Source organism: Leopardus geoffroyi, chromosome D3 (assembly GCF_018350155.1).
Source record: "Leopardus geoffroyi isolate Oge1 chromosome D3, O.geoffroyi_Oge1_pat1.0, whole genome shotgun sequence".
NCBI lineage: Eukaryota > Metazoa > Chordata > Mammalia > Carnivora > Felidae > Leopardus > Leopardus geoffroyi.
In genome coordinates, this window is record NC_059339.1 from 43,255,571 (window position 1) to 43,277,297 (window position 21,727).

At 42.2% G+C, this 21,727-nt stretch overlaps 1 protein-coding gene and 1 long non-coding RNA gene across 2 annotated transcripts in view; one reads left to right on the forward strand and one right to left on the reverse strand.

Moving 5' to 3' along the window:
- The window catches only part of COLEC12 (collectin subfamily member 12), a 197,189-nt gene that overhangs the window by 24,671 nt on the left and 150,791 nt on the right, over positions 1-21,727 (forward strand). The window lies entirely within an intron of this gene.
- LOC123587849 lies at positions 1,362-20,218 on the reverse strand. Its single transcript, XR_006707561.1, has 2 exons — positions 19,893-20,218; positions 1,362-19,645 (listed from the first exon to the last, which is right to left on the reverse strand). It is a non-coding gene; the product is annotated as an uncharacterized LOC123587849 (long non-coding RNA).

Below are 21,727 nucleotides of genomic sequence, written 5' to 3' on the forward strand. Positions count from 1 at the left end.
GGCTTTTTCTTTTTCCTTTCTTTTCTTGAATGATAATTTCAGTTTAGCAAGAATATTTTAGCAATTTAACCTTCAGGCACGTGGAAACAGCCTGAGAAATCTATGTAGAATAGAGCCCGGTCCTGCTCCAGAATGCCCCCCGCCCCACCCCTTACCTACACCATCCTCCAAAGACATAAAATTCAAATCAGTGACTTCAGTTAAATCACTGAGCTGTTTCTTGCCAAGAGTTTTAGAGGAACTGAATGTCTAAAGGTGTGGAAGACCACACAGGCTCCTGAAAAATAGTGACGTATATTTGCTTAGACAGTCAGAAAGAAGAGTTCTTTCTGAGATACATGGTGCATTTCTGCTTTCAATGCAGAGGATTGAAAAAGTTTACCAAGAGGACGCTGAACTGTGTTTGGGAAGCTGCTCAAGATAAACCCTTGATGCCTCAACTTCTGGTTATTTGGGTTTGGGGACCAGGCTGCCTGTCTCTTCTCTCCCACGACTGTGCTAGAAGCCTGTCTTCCGTGGTTGGGTTTGGTGAAGGCACTGCTTTGAAGTCATCCACCTCCAACAACAAAGCAGGGATCCCCACATCCCTCTCACCACGGCCTGCAGGACTGACACCGGCAGAGCTCACCGGGGTCCCTGAGAAGAATGCCAGGAATGTCCATCATTTCCTGTCAGGAATGACTCAATAAGCTCAGCATGGGGCTGGCCTTTCAGCTGCACCTTTTCCAAGCATCTCTGAATGGAAATGATATAGGATCAATTGCAAAGGACTGACCCTGGGCAGAGACCAGGTTAGGGCAGGAAACAGGAATCTGATTTCTTGGAAATGTTCAAGCCATTTGCATCACTTTGTGGGAGGGTTTTATTTATGTGGCTTTGTGAATGCTAATGAAGTTGATATTTCTGATTTTTTAAGAATTTGGTGTCAAATGGCTTGTGGAGAAGTAGACACAAAAGAGATTCTCAGTCAGAGTCACCTTGAAGGAGATTCGTAGAATATCTCACCCTACTCTCTGCTTCCAGTCAGGCAGGCGGGGTTCCTGAGACCTAAGAACGGGAGTTCCGTGGCTGTCACTTTCTTTTAAATAACCTAAGCAGGTTTCCTAACTTTTATCATTAGAGATGATATTCACACCATCTCTTGCACCAGTATTTGTCCAGGTTTCACTTCTGCTCCTATCAAGGTCCTCCCTGCCTAGTCCTTCTAGCTCATCAGTAAAAAATTTGTTCCACATGGTGTTCCCATGTGATTATGATTTTATTTAAACCATTTTCATGTGAAAGAAACCATTAAGCATCATTTCTCATTTCTCGGCTATCTATTATGTGTTAGGCAATTTCCCACTCATTAGTTCATTTAATTCTCTCAGAAATCCTTTGAAGTGGGAATTACCTGCAGTTTGCAGGTGAGGAGGACTGAAGCCCCTAGAGCTGAGTGGCATGGCCAACATTTGTATTCAACCTGACTTCAGTTCCCATGATCTCTCCACTCCATGCATGGCTAAGAAACACACAGATCCATCCATTCTCAGAGCATCTCAAGATTTAAAAAAAAAAAATGCTTATTTATTTTTGAGAGAGAGAGCATGTGGAGGAGGGGTGGAGAAAAGAGAGAGAATTCTTTTTTTTTTTTTTTTTAAATTTTTTAATGCTTATTTTTTTTTTTCAACGTTTATTTATTTTTGGGACAGAGAGAGACAGAGCATGAACGGGGGAGGGGCAGAGAGAGAGGGAGACACAGAATCGGAAACAGGCTCCAGGCTCTGAGCCATCAGCCCAGAGCCTGACGCGGGGCTCGAACTCACGGACCGCGAGATCGTGACCTGGCTGAAGTCGGACGCTTAACCGACTGCACCACCCAGGCGCCCCAATGCTTATTTATTTTTGAGAGACAGAGCACAAGCAGAGGAGGGACAGAGAGAGAAGGAGACACAGATCTGAAGCAGGCTTCAGGCTCTGAGCTGTCAGCACAGAGCCCGATGTGGGGCTTGAACTCACCAACCACAAGATCATGACCTGAGCTGAAGTCAATCACTCAACCAACTGAGCCACCCAGACTCCCCGAGAGAGAGAGAGAATTCTAAGCAGGCCCCACATTGTCAGCGTAGAACCCGAGGTGGGGCTCTATCCCATGCACTGTGAGATCATGACCTGAGCCAAAATCAAGAGGTGGATGCTCAGTCACCTGAGCCACCCACGTGCCCTGCATCTCAAGATTTTGATGGGAAAACACACGATCACATGTATATGTGGATTAAATCAGCAGCTGTTTATACATGGTCTCATGTTTCATAATTCATAATATGTGTCGATTGAATACTTGAGCCCTGAAGTTTTCAACCGTTTTAAGTAGAATTCCTCCCTGCCCTTTCCTGGTTTGCATTTGCTTACGAATCCTGGTAAGAGTGTGGGGAGGGAGAATAATTTGTTTGTCCTACAATTGGGTTGAAGCTGAATGTGGTTTGTTTTTATTTTTGGAAAAACTAAGGGGAAAAAAAAATCTCCTCAGCCATTTTTCTGCTCAGACAGCATGAAGGCATTAGGTTGTTTCCAGTGCTTGGTCGTTAGGGGTAGGGTGGGAAAGAGTGATTCCTTTTGGTAGCAACTCCAAGTAACTTAAAACAGATGAACTCTGAAATTTTCCTTGAAAGACTTGAGCTGTTCATTTGGAGGCCCCCCAGGGAAGGGAATGATGTCTGAGAGTCGTTGGTTTTGAGGGAAGACACAGTCCTCAGCAAAGTGGTGAGCTGGAGGGCTCCTCTTCTCCCTCACAGTCCCTGCTGGTGCCTCTGCTCTGCAGGATGCCAGCTCATCTTTAGATTCCTATAGTCTGGTTCACATGCTGGCTTTGCCCCTTGCCACCAAATCACCCACTCTTGAAGTACCACTTTGCTCATCTGGGAAATGGGAATAAGAAAACCTTCCTTGCAGGATGTGTGAGTTATAACACTTACAAGTAATACAGAAGAGGGGCCAGGTATATAGTCGGTCTGCACTGACCTGTGGCTGCCGGTAAGTTGCTGACAACTCTCAACCCTCTTGCTCCCTTCCCCTCCATTTTCCAGGCACCAGCCTCCCGTGTTTGCGTTACCTCGGCTCTCCCTTTGTGAAGCCTGGTAGGCCTCATGCCCTCTGACCCTTTCCGCCTTCTGTCCTCCCTCCATCAAAACCTCACTGCCCTCACTCCTATGTACTCTTCCCTGTACCAGGATCATACTTTGTTCAGGGAATATCGAAGGAGTCTATTGTCTTGCAGGCCTTTTTAAAAATAATTAAAGACCTAGTGGCCACTAGCAAAGAGGATATTTTAAAGGGAAGAAACACATGCTGGGGGCTAAGAGCAGCTTTCTTGGAGAGGTGACATAGCATCCTCATGGCTGAGAGATGTACCCTGGCTTGAATTTCCGGCTTTGCCACTTAGTGGCAAGACAGCCTTGGGTAAGTCAGCCTCTCAGTGCCTCATTGTCCTCATCAAAAAATGGGGGTAATTCGAGTATCTACCTATAGGGAGGTGAGAACTGAATGAGTTAAAATACTTAGAACAGTATCTTGCATGTAAAGAGAACTGCATACAAGTGTGTGTTATGAAAAGTGACGGAAATGGTCACACGGTGGCTGCTGCAGCGGGTCCAGGTTGGTGAAAGAATCTGTGTTTCAGTGTCTTTTTGGAAGCAAGGAAACTATCCCAGAAAGCCTTCAGTAGACCCTCTGTCACAGGTCATTGGCCAACATTGAGCCTCAGTCTTTTCCTAAATCAGCATGGACGAAGGGAGTAGGGCTGGCTCTGGTTGGCTTGGGCTAATCATTTAGGTGTAGAATGTATAGTGAGGAATTAAGGACTTTGACCGCTCTTATTATGTAGAACTTAATAGCCATGGTATTTAACATAATATTATATATAGTATTGTCATATTTATAATTTAATGTTAATTTAGACTGAGTAATTATTAATTATTAAATAACAATGTGATTTATTTATAATCTGATCCATTATTACCTATGCTTTGTTCCACTTACAAAATTGTCAGGTTTTATATAGCACATTGAAAAATTCAGTTTATTTACAAAATAATTACAAGTTTACTTTTCAGTGCCTTATAATTTTGTTACAAATGGAGCTACAAAGGTGTTGAACTCTCAAGAATACAACTCTCATGTTGTATTCTTAGTGAACACAACTCTTGCCACAGGAAACATTGTGAAACTGGTCTCCTGAGTCATAACTATAAACACTTTGTGCTTCTTCCGATGTTTTTCATTTTTTAGCCTTTTTATAAGTTTTTGAAAACTGACATTTGGCCCTGATTGAAACAAGCTTCTCTTTTCATATGCTACGATAGTTTTTCTTTTTTTTTTTTTGATTGGTGTAAATATTTCCATACACAGATCAATTTTTTTCATACACTGAGAAGATGAAGAACTGTAGACTTGTCAGGAAAACAGGAGAATGGAACTAGCAGTCTGCAAAAGTTCTGGCAGAAACTTAGAATACATTCTTATTCTAAATGCCTAAAGATGCCTCTGTTCTCTAATTTTTGAGACAGACTTTTTATTACGTTCTTGTTCTGTGAAGCAGGAAAATGCATAAGTAAAATTACTGTTGACATTTTAGATGATAGAGTTTTCAATCCAAGCTCAGGCATTCAAAGCAGTGTAAGTGAGAGATAAGCATATTCTTCCCCTTTGGGTTTTATTTCATTTTGTACTTGGAAGAGGAAGTCCTCATGATAGCTCATATTCAGTACTTTACTGGGCCCTTTTGATGAAGAATATGAAGATATAGTGATTGCTCTACCTCACATTTTACATAGAAATCTTACTGTTGAATTGCTTTTGAGATAATTGAGGAGAGATGGAAATACTTATCATTCATATGAGCTCTCACTGACTACCCACCATGTGCTGTGAATTGCGGTACAAAGATAAAGAAAACAAGGTCCCTTTCCTGACTATTAATTATCATTGGCATTTATAATTCATTTTTTTTCAATTTCTCAGAAAATAAGAGGTATAATAATCCTTATGAAAACAAAAAAACAATGCTTTAAAAAATCTGCATACTACTGATAGCCTACTTGAGAATCCTCCTCAAAGGGTTCCCCCAAAGACTCATAAAGTATAGGGAGTTTAGAGAGAGCTGCCATTTTGTGATGGGAGTGATATGAACCAGGGTGTCAGAGATTTGTGAATAAATTCTGCAAGTGGGAATGGAAACAGAGTTGGGGAACAGCTGGGGGTTGTGGGAGGAGATATCCCTTGGCCCAGAGAAAAGGCGAGTGAAGCATTAATAGGAGTTTGGGGAAGAGATTCAGGCAAGGAAGATGGGCCTTACACAGTGCTTTTTTCTTAGGAAATAGATGCAGTTTTTGAGATTTGCTGAGAAATTGAAGCAAGCAAGACTCATGGGAAAATGTCATTGTTAGTCAAGGCAATATGAAAATGATGTGACATTTATTAACTATCCATAATGTGTTGGGCATCATGCACAGTAAAGAAGGGAGATGTAAGCTTTGCCTTTGGGAATTTCCGATTTAATGAAAAGCAGACCGTTTTCCAACACTGGTACATTTGCATAAAAGAAAAATATCAGCCAGCCCTACAAATTGTTTCCCCACCCGCCAGCAGAATTTCAAAAGGCACAATAGAGGGCACCACATGCCAGATGGAATGTGAGCCATCTCTCTCTGTCTCCAGTGTTGCTGTCAGTTCGCTATTGGCAAAACTTCAGTGGTTTCCGGGTAAGGTTGGGACTCTCCTTTGTACCCGCCCCTTCCCGTCTGTGCAAGTGAAGAGGGCATATGCAGAGTCTCTTTCCTTTGCTCCACAGAAAAGATTCAGGATGAAGTGTAAGAATCTGTTTGATATGAGCCCGTGAAAGAAGGTTGGAAGGTAATTTCCATCTCCATATGGTGTACACACCAGCGACCACAGCTGTTTCTAAACTGCTGCCATGTGAATCCACTCTGCTTTTTAACAGCAGCTATATTCGTTTAAAACACAGTTCAGAAAGTGTGCATAAAATAATTTGGTTTGGAAGCCTTCACTATTTGTTGCACTTTTGGTAGACCAAAATGTGCCTCCTCTAAACAGTGAAGCCTGTGAATGAGGAGGTCAGGGAAACCAAGTGACCTTAAACTTGTAAATTTATACCACCAAGCCTTCATTTGCTCTTTATGGAAAGAGAGATAACAAAACCACCTACGTCACAGGGCATTATGAGGATTATTTGATGTAAGTGAAGTACTTCTCAAAACGCCTGGCACTTACAAGGTATTCCACAAATGCTCATTACTAATCAAGACAGAAAGACAAAGATAGAAAACTAGATTTTGTGAAAATAACTGAGTTCAGTACTTCATTTGAGCTTTGTCTCTCCCACGCTGTCTCTCCCTCCTTCTCTCTGTCTACACATGCACACCCCCCTACATGTGCATGCATGACTGGATATTTGAAGAATGGAGTTCAGAAGTAGTCTTTTTTTTTTTTTTTTTTTTGCATATGTATTAACTAACTAGCTATGTGAATTTACAAGATGATGTAAACTCTCTGGGTCTCAAATAAGCCAGTCTGCAAAATGAAGGGAGTAGAGTAGGTGATTTTGAAACCTTCTTTAGGCCATGCACTGTTATGGGTGTGATCTGTAATGTCATCCAGAGCTCTGTTCCACCCCTACGTTTTATTTTATTTTACTTTATTTTTTTTTCAAGTTATTTTTGAGAAAGAGTGAAAGAACACAAGCAGGGGAGGAACAGAGAGGGAGAGAGAGAGAATCCCAAGTAGGCTCCACACTGTCAGTGCAGAGCCCAATGTGGGGCTCGAACTCAGGAACTGTGAGATCATGACCTGAGCCAAAATCAAGAGTTGGATGCTTACCTGACTGACCCATCTAGGTGACCCTGATTTTACATACATAGTACTGGTTTTTACTTTTACTTACTTCAGCACTTCAGAGTAAATATTTTGGTACCTTCCCTTTAGATATATTTTTCCAGTTCTCTGAAACAAAAGTTAGTTGGTAAAAATTGACAGATGGAAAACTCTCATCTCATTAGTTTTGTTCAAAATATTAGTGATCTCATGATTATTGGTTTTCCATTTGGTTCTCTTCATGTAACTTTAGAGGTACTGAAGTATTTTCTAGGCTTACGTGTTTTGAACTCACTTTATTCTAGATTTCTACACTCAATCATGGAAGATTCTGGTCCCTCCCAGCTTCATAAAATTAGTGGGTAATTATTCAAATATACATGTCTACAAATTTAATAAAAAGCATAACGTTTCCATTAATAATCCCAAGAAAACTTGCAGTTTCTCTCAGTTCAGTGATCTGTTTATATTTATCATATTATGAAATTTTTCTTTGTGCTTCTCATATTAATGAAAGCCACATTGAATGAAAACATAAATCTACTAGTTATCAACAAAGGAAAAAGAAATCACTTGAACCATGCTCTGTATTGAGATGGCTTGCTGGAAGCAGTGACTTTCTTACCTTCTCAGGCTAATGACCAAGTATTAGAATCCATCCACCAAAGAAAAAAAAAAAAGGTGCCAGGTGGTCTTCTCTGCTTTGGAGCTTTTTTCCTTCCTCTGAGATTGTGGTTATGTAAAGTGGGAACACTTATATTTTAAAAGCTCAGCTAGTCCTTCTCCCAGCTAGGATATTATTAAATTGATTCCTTCCTTCTCTGCCTCTTTGTATATAGTTAACCTCACTTTCAAAAGAGTGAATAAGTCAGCATTTAGAATGAAGGGAAGAAGAGTATTAACTTTTTTGTCCTATTTTAATTGCAAATACCTACAAAAGGTGGATTCTGATAAGTTCAGAGTCTCTTTTTTTTTTTTTTTCTCCATGGCTGAGCACAAGGGTGGGGGGGTGCTTTTGGTATGTATACCTAGGCTGAACACGATGGGAGGGGATGGTATGTATACCCTGGATGAGCATGTGGTGGGGGCGAGGGTAAGTATACCCCCGATTGGAGAGAGTGGAAGAATTTGGGGTTCCAGGGTGCTCAGGGAAGCACCAGGAAGGGAAGGACCCATGTGTGGGAAGATCTGGAGGGAGCAGAGTGTGCAGCAGGTTTCGACATTGGGGTATGAAGTGATCTTATTTAGTCCTCAAGGGCAGGGCTTATAGGCAGAAGGGAGTGAACAAACCCTTGCATCCTTACAATTACTTTTTTTGTTTTTAAATATTTTTTCTTAGCCATGGTGTAAGTTTAATGGGGACAGAGTGTCTTGTTCATTACTGTACCTGGGATGGTTCCTCAGCTCAATAAATATTTGAGAAAGGAAGAGTGATATGTTTTGTGTGCTTATGATGTGCATCGTACTTAGGGTGTTTTCTTAAATCTTACTGAAGCCCATGATCTGGTAGGCCTCTCCCCAAAGGTGCCTGTGTATGGACAAAGAATATTTTCTAAAGTTGAATTCAGGGAAGGCAGAGGCTCAGACCCCACGTCAAATAGTCAGTTATAGCACAGACTCAGATCCAGGAAAAGTAAAAGATAGCAGTGGCTAGGTCTGAGAAGGGAGGAGACAAACTCCCCAACCTTGGGGAGGAGGAGGTCAGAGAGTGACTAGGGTCAAAGGGAGAAGACTGAGCAAAGCAAGGACCTGCTGAAGCACCTGGAAATCTCTAAGGTAGGACCAGGTGTCTCTTTGCTTCTTCAGAAAGATACTGGGACAGTCCTTTTGCTTCATTTGAATTTACTCTATTTCCGTTAAATTTAAGATTATAGACCTCTTGTGAAGTACAAATACACTAGGAAGTTTTAGAAAGAATGGTGGTTCTTAATGGTCACCTGCACTTCAGGCTGCACTGTTTAATCAGATTACTTTCTCCATAAAATCTCGCTGAGGTCTTTGAATCTGTTGTTAATAAAACGTTCATGTTTCAGAGATATAAGAGGTTCAAGGAGCTTTGGAATGAAGGCACCTAGGATTGGGGAAGAAGAGTGTTGAGATGTAGAGCAGGAATTCAGAGAGGTGAGTGTGAAACACAAACTTTCCATAATGATTTTCTTTAGGTCTGTTCCTATCTCCCTTCTTTCCAGAAAGCAAGTGAGAAGAGGCCATCTTTAAGGAGGCTTGAGGGAGAGTACAGTCTGCAGTCTGAGGGGAAGCTACCTTTTATTTTATTTTATTTTATTTTATTTTATTTTATTTTATTTTTCAATATATGAAGTTTATTGTCAAATTGGTTTCCATACAACACCCAGTGCTCATCCCAAAAGGTGCCCTCCTCAATACCCATCACCCACCCTCCCTTCCCTCCCACCCCCCATCAACCCTCAGTTTGTTCTCAGTTTTTAAGAGTCTCTTATGCTTTGGCTTTCTCCCACTCTAATTCTCTGTATGGCTTATTTCACTTAGCATAACACTTTCCAGTTCCATCCATGTTGCTACAAAGGGCCATATTTCATTCTTTCTCATTGCCATGTAGTATTCTATTGTGTATATAAACCAGAACTTCTTTATCCATTCATCAGTTGATGGACATTTAGGCTCTTTCCATAATTTGGCTATTGTTGAGAGTGCTGCTATAAACATTGGGGTACAAGTGCCCCTATGCATCAGTACTCCTGTATCCCTAGGGTAAATTCCTAACAGTGCTATTGCTGGGGGGAAGCTACCTTTAGATAGAGGTCCCCAGAGCAACAGTGGTGAGCCGGAGGGCACGCCGGCTTCCCTGGACCCTGGGGCTGAGCCCATCTCTGCATGCTGGGAAGAAGGACTCCTCAACCAAGTTCTGTGAAAAGAGTTAACTTTCACTAGGAAGAAGAAGTTTGCATGATTCCTGGGCCCTCCATGAGAGTTCCTGGAATAAAATCCTAGAGTATCTGTTATCTACCTATTATATCCTTCCCCTGTGCTAGAGTGTGGGATTGTATTGCTGAGACATGGCATCAGTATTTATGGTCGTTGTGGTCTAACAGAGGAGGGAAAAAAAATCAACATAATCATACTATAGTTTGAAAGATGTTTGAAAGGAAATAGAGGATAGATAGAGGACCCGGATTCTAAGGTTACTAATTCTGCAGGGAGGAGAGCAATGTGTGATCAGAGAAAGCAATAGGGAAGAATGATTGTTTAAGGGAAGGGGCGTTAAAATGAGGGAGTCCCTAGGCAGTCAGTGGGAGGGTCTTGAGGCAGAGACAGACTGAAGATACAGCAAGGGAATCAAGGAGCATTAAGTACCAGTCTTCTGTAATCCAGTATCCAGTGATAGTTGTTAATGCTGTGTGGCTTAGGCTCCCAATATGTGCTCGATGCCCTGGAAGATTCAGAATAGTAAATCTTGGTCCCTGTGGTCAGCATGTTACAAGCAAGTTAAGGAGACAAAAGTTACTGACAGGTAACAGTAGCAAACAATGCCAGTGAGTTCCAACAGTAGCTCTCTGTGGTGAAGGTGCGTCCAAAGGAAATCAAGAAAGGAAGAGGAAAACCATTGTAGTAGTCTGGAGCTCTGGGTGAGGAGAGCAGGAGTTAGCTTAGGGAGCATGTGGGGATGGGAGAAAAGGCCCCCAGAGAGGGAAACTGTTTTCCTGACTGGAGCTGGGGTTGTAGGGAGGGTGTGGTGGGGGGGTGGGTAAGGAGCCAGGCTAGCTAGCCAGCTGAAAACCAGGACGAAAGAATTTAGACTTGATTCAGTTAAAATAGCCCGTCTCTGAAAGTGTTTTAACAGAGCAGTCTGTATAGCAAAAGGGGTATTAAGGGATATTGAGGGTGACTGATGTGATGTTGCCTCGCAATGTTACACAGAAAGAGGAGAAAGGGGCAGTGAGGGGACAGGAGATGGAGCTGTAGCTATCACCAGCGAACAGGCTGATAACATACTTGTGACAGTAGGAATGAAGTGAGAGAGACACTGTAATCTGTGACTCCAGGATGTCTGCTGACTCTTCCTGTGGTCGCTGATAGTATCTGGCACTGAGGTTCAGAGGTCAACACGCGAGGCTGCAGCTCGGCACAGACCCTGCTCCCACCACAGAGGAATCCAGGCACTTATGTTGCTTAGGACGCAGGCCGCCCCCTTTCATTTCATTGAGACAATTAGGCAACTAATTATTTTTCTTTGTGGTTTGTTACTTTCTTGATTTGAATAGATCTTTTTGGTTTGGTTGGTTATCGGGAAGTGGCTGAAATGCAACCATGGATAGTCAGGTACAAATAATAAGCGCTTTTTACGAAGCAGCTGTTAGTTCACCAATGTGCCAGTGTGGTCTTGGAAACGTTTTTGGTTTCGGGGAAATAAAAACAACGGCAAACTAAGCCTAGAACAAAACATTGTAAAAGAAGTATCAAACTATAAGGGAGGACAGTAGTCTGCGGGTAAGTAAATCGCCTTCTGGAAGCCCTGATGCTGAAGGCTGGCGCTAGGGTCCTAAAGTCTGAAGCTGATTTTGGAAACCCATCTTGAAGAGGTAGTGAGTGGTGAATGAGTGCTGAGCTGCCCAGGAGGATGGCGGGATTGCAGGAGGAAGCGGGACGTCACGGTATGAGCCTGTACTTCTGCAGACCTGTCACCCTGTCGTCAAACCCCCTCTCGCCAACCCTCCTATGGAAAGATTGGCTTTTTCCTTATTACCAGGGAGGTCTTCAGTCTGAGATTCTACACTTTGTTTCTCTTTATAGGCTCTGGCTAGGGAGAAATTAACCTGGAGCTTCTCTGCTTTGCCTTCTTTAAATAGAAGAAACATACTTCAGCATTTCACCCATTGTTTGTATTGGTAGAATGCCTCTGTATCCATATATCTGCGGTCACATGGGCAATCTCATATGAGCACTTGATAAAATGTGGTGTTCAGGGGCCTCATACATTAGGTGGAGTCATCTTTTGTTACTTTTTTTTTTTTAAATAACAGTGTTATTGAGATATAACTCACATATGATTCAACTCACCAATTTAAAGTGTACAATTAGATAGTTTTAGTGTATTCAGAATTATGCAATAATCACCACAATCAATTTTAGAACATTTTCATCACCTCAGAAAGAAACCTTGTACCTATTAGCAGTCATTCCCCTCTTCTCCCCAACTCCTCCTACCCCTTTGTAACCCAAGCTACTTTTTCACTCTATGGATTTTCCTGTCCTTTTTGACTCTATGGATGTTTCATATAAATGGCACCATTTATATGAATGAGCCTGGATGGCTCAGTCGGTTAAGACCCCAACTTTGGCTTAGGTCACAATCTCAAGGTTCATGAGATCAAGCCCCCCTTTGGGCTCTGTGCTGACAGTGTGGAGCCTGCTTGGGATGCTCTCTCTCCCTTTTGCTCTGCCCCTCTACCACCCACGCTCACTTGCTCTCTCGGTCTCTCTCTCAAAAATAAATAAACATTAAAGAAAAGTATAAAAAAATAAATGGAACCATACAATGGTCTTTTCTCTCTGGCTTATTTCACTTCTTAGCATCATGTCTTCAGGGTTCACATGTGTTGTACACGTGTCGGTACTTCTCTCCTCTTTATTGCCGAATAATATTCTTGTGTATGTGCCACATTTATTCACTGATCATTTGATGGGCATTTGGCTTCTTTCCATGTTTTGGCTATTATGAATAATGCTGTGGACATGGATGTGTAAGTTTTTGGTGTGGATGTATGTTTTCACTGCTCTTGGGGAAGTGTTTAACTTTGGGAGGAACAGCCAGCCTGTATTCCAAAGTGGCTGCACCACTCCTTCATTGTGTCCTTTACCCCCAAAGGGGGAAAACCCATCTTCAATTACTTTGCTATAGTACAGTGGTGATTTGTATTAACTAGAGAGGATAGAGCTGAAATGATCTGAGAGTGGTTTTAGGTATGGTGTCATTTATTTACATCTCCATATCTATAGGTTACAGTATACTTCAGTTTGCCACCATGTGAAAAAGAAAATCCGGTTAATATTTCTGTTCTCCTTTCCCTAAGTTGGTGAGGTGTGGGGCAGGGCTACATCTGAGCTTGCCAGTGTGGTAGCCAGGGGCTGCGTGTGGCTACTGAGCCCTCAAAAATGTGTCTACTTCAAACTGAGATATGCTGTGAGTCTAAAATCTACCAGATTCAGAAGACTTAATGTGACAAAAAGAATGTAAAATATAACAATTTTTATATTGATTACACATTGAAAGGATAATATTTGGGATCTGTTGGGTTAAATAAGATATACTGTTAAAAATAATTTCACCTGTTTCTTTGTACCTTTTTTATGTGGCTATTAGAAAATATTAGATTACATATGTGGCTTATATCTCTATTCGGCAGTGCTATTATATACTATTTTCTAGGCTTGATTTTTTGAATACTGGAAAAGAAAAAAAATTTAACTCTCTTTTGGGTAGATTCAGATGGTTATTGGCAAGTTTCTTTTTTTTTAATCACTAAAGAAAGAGCAGAAATCCATTTGTCCCTTGACTGAGAACAGTGAGTCAGCCTTCAACAGAAGGGTGCTGACTGACCAACTGACCAGCCTTCCTTCAAAATTAATTCATCACCTAACCAACAAAATAAGACAAAGCCTTCACAGAAAAAAGAAACGTGACCATAAAGACATTAAAACAAACTCCTGTGATAATCGAATATAACTCCTTCACTGACTCTCCCAGTAACATGCTGGCCTAGGACAGTGTCCCCTCTCTTTGTGTAGCTCAGGAGAGTGACTGGTGGACATTGCAGGCCAAGAAAGAAAAAAAGACAATATACATGTGGCAAGTTGTTGGGGAAATGTTGGGCGAGGCTGATCTTTCAACTAATATGTGTGGATACCACTTAATCTTAGAGTTGGCCCTGTGTTTCTCACCTGCCTTTTTTTGTTCAAGGTCAGTTTTCAGATTACCAGGAGAGCTATGTTGAAGGCGTAACATACTTGGCAGCCATCTTCTGTAAAGCACACGTTATGTACTGGTGTTTTTAATCTCAACTATTTGGACATAAGATTACCACTGGTGGTTTCATGATTCAGAAAAGAGAACAGACCTTTTTTTTGGCACCATCCCCAGGTAACATAATTTAGCTTGACTCCAGACCTTAAGACAGATAAATTCCTGAATTCTACTCTAGTGGGAAGAAAACTCCTTCCCCTTTGGCTGAGACTTTCGCTGATGTGTAAAATGAAACTTGGGGTGGTGTTGGGGGAATGGATTCAAAAGGTGAGACAAAGTCCATAAAACCTTAGGGCATAGAGTAAATGAAGAATCCTGATCTCTCCCATGGCCCATCCCAAGTGACCATGGAAGAAGAAGGAGAAAAATAGGTGGGAGCCAGTCAGGATTTTGTTCTTGGATGACAGCAGAGAGATTCCACTTGTCTTTAAATGATGTCTCTCGTGAAAAACATTCTTAACTGTTTTACTGATGTTGTTTCTTTGAGCTCACTGCGAAATCAAAATAACTAAGTCTATTTTCTTCTTTCTCTTGATGAGTTCGTAAGTGAAGGATTTGGCAGGTTACTCAATCATCACTCATCACTTGTCCATTTTAAAGGAAGAACTTTAGGGAAGTCCCCCTGGGAAGTACTGAGAGGTCATTATGGTTTACTGAAAAACGGGGTAATTAAGAGAGAGAATGATCCAATAAACTAATTTCTGTGTTGAACACATGTGTTTTATTAGATTTTCTGGTTGATTTTAGGGCCAACTTTACGAGCAATGATCCCCCTTTAAGAAGCTCCTCAGTATCCTTTTTCCCTCCTGTACTGTCCTACCTCCATAACTAAGAGGCATGGGAGAGTCAGGAAATTGTATCCTGGCCCTGGCTCTACTTCCATGAAACTTCTGGAAGGAAGATGGAGAAAAGAATAAGCAAAGGTATTCTAGCACATAGGCAATACTTGCTGTCTTGGTGTGCAGAGGTAGCTGGTTTGGGGTCTCTTGACGTAGACCTGGCATTAGCAGAGTTTTAAGGTAGACAGAACTATCTCAAATGCTCCTCTTATCTACACTCAGGTTTTACATACCACGCTCTGGTCAGTCTCTTCCAGGCATCCTGCCCCTTCACTCTTTCAGGAACCTGAAGTGTGAGAAAAGCTGTCTGATTTAGGATTTAACTTCTAAATACATTCTATACATATGTACCGGGCACTGTGCATGCTTACTTTTCCAGGTGGTCATTCACTCAAAAGGAGACCTTGATGTAAGAGCCCTGTGTAACTCCAAACAAGAACACACAACAAATGACCTTCCAGACTTAGAGCTGATTGGCAGGGCAAAGTCCGTTTCATTGGTACCCTTCATGTCTTAATACAAGATGAACTTCTCTGCCCACACCTAAGTCCCTAAGTCCCTAATCCATCTAAGCTCCTCATTAGAATCTGGGTGATCCAACTCTATCCACCTGTTATTTAGATAGCAAGTAAGAACCAGGTGTGGTGGTAGAGCACAGAGGAAATTGGAGAAATAGCTCCACTTGGGAAAGAGAAGTCTTGGGGAGTGATCATCTGGGGAGAGAATCTGTGGTCATAAATTCTTCAGACAAGAACATAGATGGGAGAAGTCCAAAATAAGGAGGGGCTTCTTTTAACAGGTGGAACTGTCCAACAGTGATCCAGGCCGCCCCATAAGTCTCTACTTCCATCCAGAACTGCTTCCCATTCACAGAAGTGAAGGCTTGCCTCTGCAGAGAGGGCCAGCCCAGATAGCTCCAGCAGGCTTCCCCTCTCCCCGGCCCCACCACCCTCCCATCTTCTCAGTTGTTTGGATAAGTCCTCAAACTCAGGTGGAGAAAGGAGAATTGCTCTAAATTGCCAGAAACGTGTGTCTGTTCAAACACGAAACTCAATTCAGTAGCAGTTAAAAAGATCATTGCTTTTTCAACATGAGAAACAAAAATATGTCCTCAGCGGGATGTTTCAAGGGTATGTTAGGAAATGACTGATAGAATTTTTGGTCCTGACAGGGTCCTCTGAGAGCATTCTTAAAAATTACTTGTTTTATAGATAAGGAAATTTAGAAGAGTAAAATAACTGCAAATGGGACCAAAAACAAAAAAAAATCACAAGCAAGGCTGAACATTTTTCTCTTTTTTCACGTCAGACTTGAGGTTTATCTCACATCCATAGTCCTCCTCTTGCCTGAACTCTTTCCTGGCAGGGTCCAGCGGTCCCTTTGCCCCAAAGAAAATGCAGTACCTCTGGCAAACCACATCTTTATTCAGCCTTAGACATATTTATCTAACTCAGTCGGAAGAACTTAAAAAGATAAATTTCCAATTCTGCAAATTTACTGTAACTTTTGAAAAACGACCTATATCCTGCCTAAGATATGCCATCCCCTTAGTCATAAGCTCTAAATAGTCAAGGATCCCGTTTTTGTTGGCAGTGATGTTGAAAGTGCTGAATGGAGAAGGCTTGTTTTCATTCTCCTCCACTTGGTATGGAGCAGTGAGAATAACAACAAGGGGGAAGCAGCTGAGAAACCCCACCACCATGGGGACGGCAGGATCTTCATGGAAGAGTCTAGTTGACTTCATTTACACCTCATTTCATGTAAACACTGGGCTTCTTAGGCATCTATTTCCAGCCAGCTCAGCAAATCCACCAAAGGATTTTGCAGATTTTATCAGTTGCCCCACCTCAGTCTCAGAGATGAGGAGTTCGAATCAACAGAATTTCAGTCCCCTCTCTGAATATGTAAGCCTTGCTTGACTACTGTACTCAACTCCATCAGCTTGAGCATGTGACATGGACATTCTTCAAGGCAGAGTTAAAAACATCTGCAGGCTCAAAATCAGCCGAGTTCCCCAGGGAGGGTGTTAAATCCAGAGTGTGCTGATCTGTTTCCTGTCTCTGTTATGATTTCTTCACTGTAACTGAATATCCTTTGGCGCTCCAGTGACTGGGTACTCTGGTGCAGCTGTGTCAGCAGGCCAAGGACTGTTGGCTTAGGGGGCTCCATTTGCGTTTACACAGCTAGCTTCCATAATTCCAGTCAGGCCTATTAATTTACAGGGTAAGCCACTCCTTGTCTGCACATCAGCATGCCTCCCTGTGCAGTCCGTGCTGTTAAACATAATCTAATTAAGGCTCATTAAGGGAGAGCAGTCACCTAGCTGTACTGATCCCTGCCAAGAGAAAACTCCCAGGGACATGAGCAAACTACCTTCCGAACAAAATGCCCATGGAAACACTGCCAGAGAGCAGTGAAACATTTAAGAACTTGAAGGTGTTCCCAGGCTCATCTTCAGAGAAGGAGCTAGGGCTAACCACTTGACCAGAAGGAGGGGGCTGAAATCTCAGAGTTGTGTATTGTGTGGCCCTATCTGCATAGCTCTTACCTACCCCCTGTATTTTATGTTTATTTTCTGCTTGGAAAGCTGATCTGCCTTCCCAACAGACTTTCATCCTCACGTGGGATCTCTCCAGAATCAAAAAGGTGAGCAGCTCAGGGGTTACCACTGCCCACATCCCACAGTTCAGTCAGAATCTGTTCTTTGTTGGAAGGGAAACTGTGCCTTTTGGAAATCTTGACGATTACATAGTTTATTCTCAAAACACTGCATCAGCCATCAGTGGGTTTCCAGTAAGCTGTGAGAGCATTTAACCCAAAGTGGGCTTGTGACCTTCTTGAGCTGAGGTGTGGGAAGGCTCCAGTGATGTGGAGAACAGATCATTGGTAACTTAGAAGTCATCCTGCTGTTTCCGGCACTGAAGAGAGAATCCAGCCAATATAGAGTATTTCTCCAGAGGAGGTTTTTGGGAAGCTTTTCTTTCTTTGTGCGAAGTGTTTCATCTGTGTGGGCCTGGCTTATGAGCACAAGTTGCTCACAGCACACTGTTGGTCCAAACTCCCCAGCAAGGATCTGTATTTTGTATGAAGGTTATAGAACTGAGCACTGTGCGAGAGAGAAAGAAATGTTATCTTTCATTAAGGTTTAAACACAATATAACATCAACATCGTAGTTCTGCACTGAGAATTTGAATGGAGCATGGCTACAGTGTGCCTGTTGGATTTTAGTGCTACCATGCCCCACCTCTGTGAGACAGGGTAAATGTGGAAGTCAGATGGTTTCTCTCAATTCCGTAGCTAAGTTCAATTCAGAAAAGTAGTAAAATTCTTTATATAATGTAATGCAAGGCCCTCTTAAAGCAGTCAGCCTTCAGCCACGTGCTTTATAATTCCACCTGAGGGCTAACATATGGCCTGATTTCACACCCTGCCTGGGTATGCCTGATGCACTTAAGTATTGTGTCATTTAAAATAGGTTGCACTTTCTTTTTAAAGATAACATTATAGCATCATGGTGCCTTTCATTTCTGTTTATCTTCCAGTGTAGCTTTCCATTTAGGTACCACACAATCATGGAATGGAAAACTGATTTTTCATATTGTTTCTGTCTGGCTCACATGCACCATCTGAGTGATGGTGTGTGGTCTGTGATTGTAAAAGGTGGCCCTGCTTGTGGGGGTAGTGGAGATTCTTGGACATCAGTAAGAGCAGGAACAATAGAGATCATCAGGTATGATTCCAACCAACATGTATCCTTCGTCTCTTTGAAAATAAAACTAAAAATCCTGATTATAGGAAACCCTTTCTGGCCAATCTCAATGGCTCCACATTTATTTATTGAGATACTGTTGACTATCTGTTATATGCCAGCCTCTGTTCTAGGCTCTGAGAATACAGTGGAGAACAGATAGAAAGCACCTATCCTCAGGCAGGTTGGTTGGGGGATAGGTAATAATCTAATGAGAAAATTCAAATAGTGACAAGGTGCTATGGAGAAATAACAAGACAGAGGACTAGGGAGATGAATGGTTGTTTTGGACAGGATGATTAAGAAAAACCTCTTGGAAGAGGTAACATTGGAACAAGGACACACATGAAATGATGATGGATGCTGTGATTTTGGGGAAGCATTATACGCTGAGGGTATAGTATGTAAAAAGACCCTGAGGTAGAAACAGTCTACAGTGTTCTAGGAACAGTACTAAGCCAGATATTGCTAGAATAAAATGAAAGGGAAGCGGAGGATATGAGGTCAAGAAGTGGGAAGTGTTAAGACCTGGCATCCATGGGGAGGATTTTGGAGTCTTGGAAAGCCTTAGTAGGGTTCGAGTAGAAAAGTAACGTGGTCTGACTTGCATCTCGTAGTATAAGCCACTCTGACTTCTCTATGGAAAAGTGATTATAAGGTATGAGGGATAAGGAGGCAAGTGTGGGAGCAGGGATAGCTAAGGAAGTATGTTGGTAGACCAGATGGAAGATAATGGTGTGTTTGACCAGAATGGCGGTCCTGGAGAAGTGATAGGGTTCAGGGTATATTTTAGAGACTGAGCTGACTGGGCTTGCTGATGTGGGTATAAGGGAAAGGGTGGGGTCAGGAATGTTCAGATATTTGGTCTGTGCTCTTCATGTGTGTCGGGAAGAGCAGGGGAGTCGGGGCCTGATAACTTTCTTTTTCCTCTTTTCCTTTTATTTTCCCCTTTCTTTCCTTTCTTGATTAATTTCCAAATTCTGGAGCTGCCCAACCTGGCCGGGAGTTGATCCTGTGCTTACATCTCCTAGCACATTCCTGTCCTTGTCGATCTCCAGAACACGCTCAGTGATGCTGATCATTGGACAGTGATTCAGAATTCCTCCTTGCTAAATTCACCACCATATTTAAGTAGGGGAAGTTGGACTGTTTAGGGAAGGTGGGGGAGTAAACCATCAAATCCCAGAGACCTCTCTTTTTAAAATTTTTTTTTTTCAGCGTTTATTTATTTATTTTTTTTTTTGGGGACAGAGAGAGACAGAGCATGAACGGGGGAGGGGCAGAGAGAGAGGGAGACACAGAATCGGAAACAGGCTCCAGGCTCTGAGCCATCAGCCCAGAGCCCGACGCGGGGCTCGAACTCCCGGACCGCGAGATCGTGACCTGGCTGAAGTCGGACGCTTAACCGACTGCGCCACCCAGGCGCCCCCCAGAGACCTCTCTTTATTGTTGAGGAGCTCACTGTGTACTAGAAGATGGAGTTGACAGTGTGCCATAAAAAAAACCCAAAAACCAACAACACTAGTTTCCTGCTGCTTTTTAGGGTGATATGTTTTGAATACATTCTTTCAATTTGTGGAATATTAGCTTCAAATTCCCATGGATTAGGATTTCTGATGGTGAGTGCCTGAGTGGCATTGTTTGGTGGGACAAAGGCCATGTCCTTACCCCTCTAAAGCAGCCCTGTGCTCCTGTTAGAAGTGTCTGGTCCTGGGGCGCCTGGGTGGCTCAGTCAGTTAATCGTCCGACTTCAGCCCAGGTCATGATCTCGCAGTCCGTGAGTTCAAGCCCCACGTCAGGCTCTGTGCTGACAGCTCAGAGCCTGGAGCTTGCCTCGGATTCTGTGTCTCCCTCTCTCTCTGCCCCTCCCCTGCTCATGCTCTGACTCTCTCTGTCTCAAAAATAAATAAAAACATTAAAAAAAAAAAAAAGTGTCTGGTCCCAAGGCCCTTAGGTACTTGTGTGGCAGGAGAAACAGATGTGAAGTTCAGTGGAAGAGAAATAAATACACAGCAAAAAACATATCGGCAGAACACAGTAATTTAAAAAATAAGCAAGCCTACAAGTGCTGGAGATCCAATCTTGGAATCCTGGCTTGCACTGGGAAAATTTTTGGTTTTGTCAGGGGTAATATCAGCTGATCTTCTGTACTCCCACAGAATCCTGCCAGAGCCCAACACCTGGAAATGCGGGATTTCTTCCAAGATTCTTAAGAAATGTTCTTTGATGATGATGAGGAGAAGGAGGAGGATGCTACTGCCAAAGAGGAGATTTCTAGAAGCAGCAGTCAGAACCCTTAAAGGAATAAAAACTAATAGTGATGTTGATAATCACCATTCCATGAGTGTTTACATGTACCAGGCATTGTGTGACACTTTTACATGCCTTATCTGAGCTGATCCTTAGTATAGTCCTATACAAGAGACACTAAAGGGAGGGATCCCATTTTACTGCTGGGGAAGCTGAGGCTTCAAGAGGCTGTATAAATCATCTAATGTTATATGCTAGTAGGTGGGAGAAATTTGAAACCAAGTCTGTTTGTTTTCAGAACCTAAGCTCTAATCTAAAACATATATATTGGAGACAGAAGTGCACAAAGTTGGTCTTCTTTTTCTAACACAATCTGTATGAGTGATGATTGATGCCAATATCTGTTCTGTTAACACTAGCCCATGCATTGTGGGGGCATTCAAAAATATGCGACATTGTTTTGTTTGTTTTTTTTTTTTCAAGCAGCTTAGGTGTCAGAGAAGACATAATAAAAAAAAATAGAGACAAGTGTAAGGCAGTAGGTAACGAGCTGCCTAATCAGAGCTATGGACAGATATTACAGATGCTCAAGGGAGAGCAAATGCTGTGACAAAGGTCAAGGTGATATCTTTCCTCTATGATGTAACTATCTTTTCAACTAATGGTGTATAAAACACCATCTTGACTGATACTTAGGATGTACCCTCTATCAAAAGGTTAGTAAAATCCCACTTTCAGAAATACTATCATAACTTTTGTTTCAATAGGAGAATTTATCTGTGAATCCCAAGGAAGACCTCAAATGGGATAGTTTTAGTGTTGTGTATATAATGCAGTTTCTTGAATGAGTTCACTGGTCATCATTTGCTAAGTGAGTGTCTTCTATGTGAGTTCTGTGTGAGGCCAGTGGGATTCCAATATGAAGGAGCTCAGAAGATAGGAGGGCAGATGTGAGAAGTGCAAGACTAGAGCATGGGGAATGAGCCCATGAGCCCAGATGATAAGCACATAAACTCTTAACT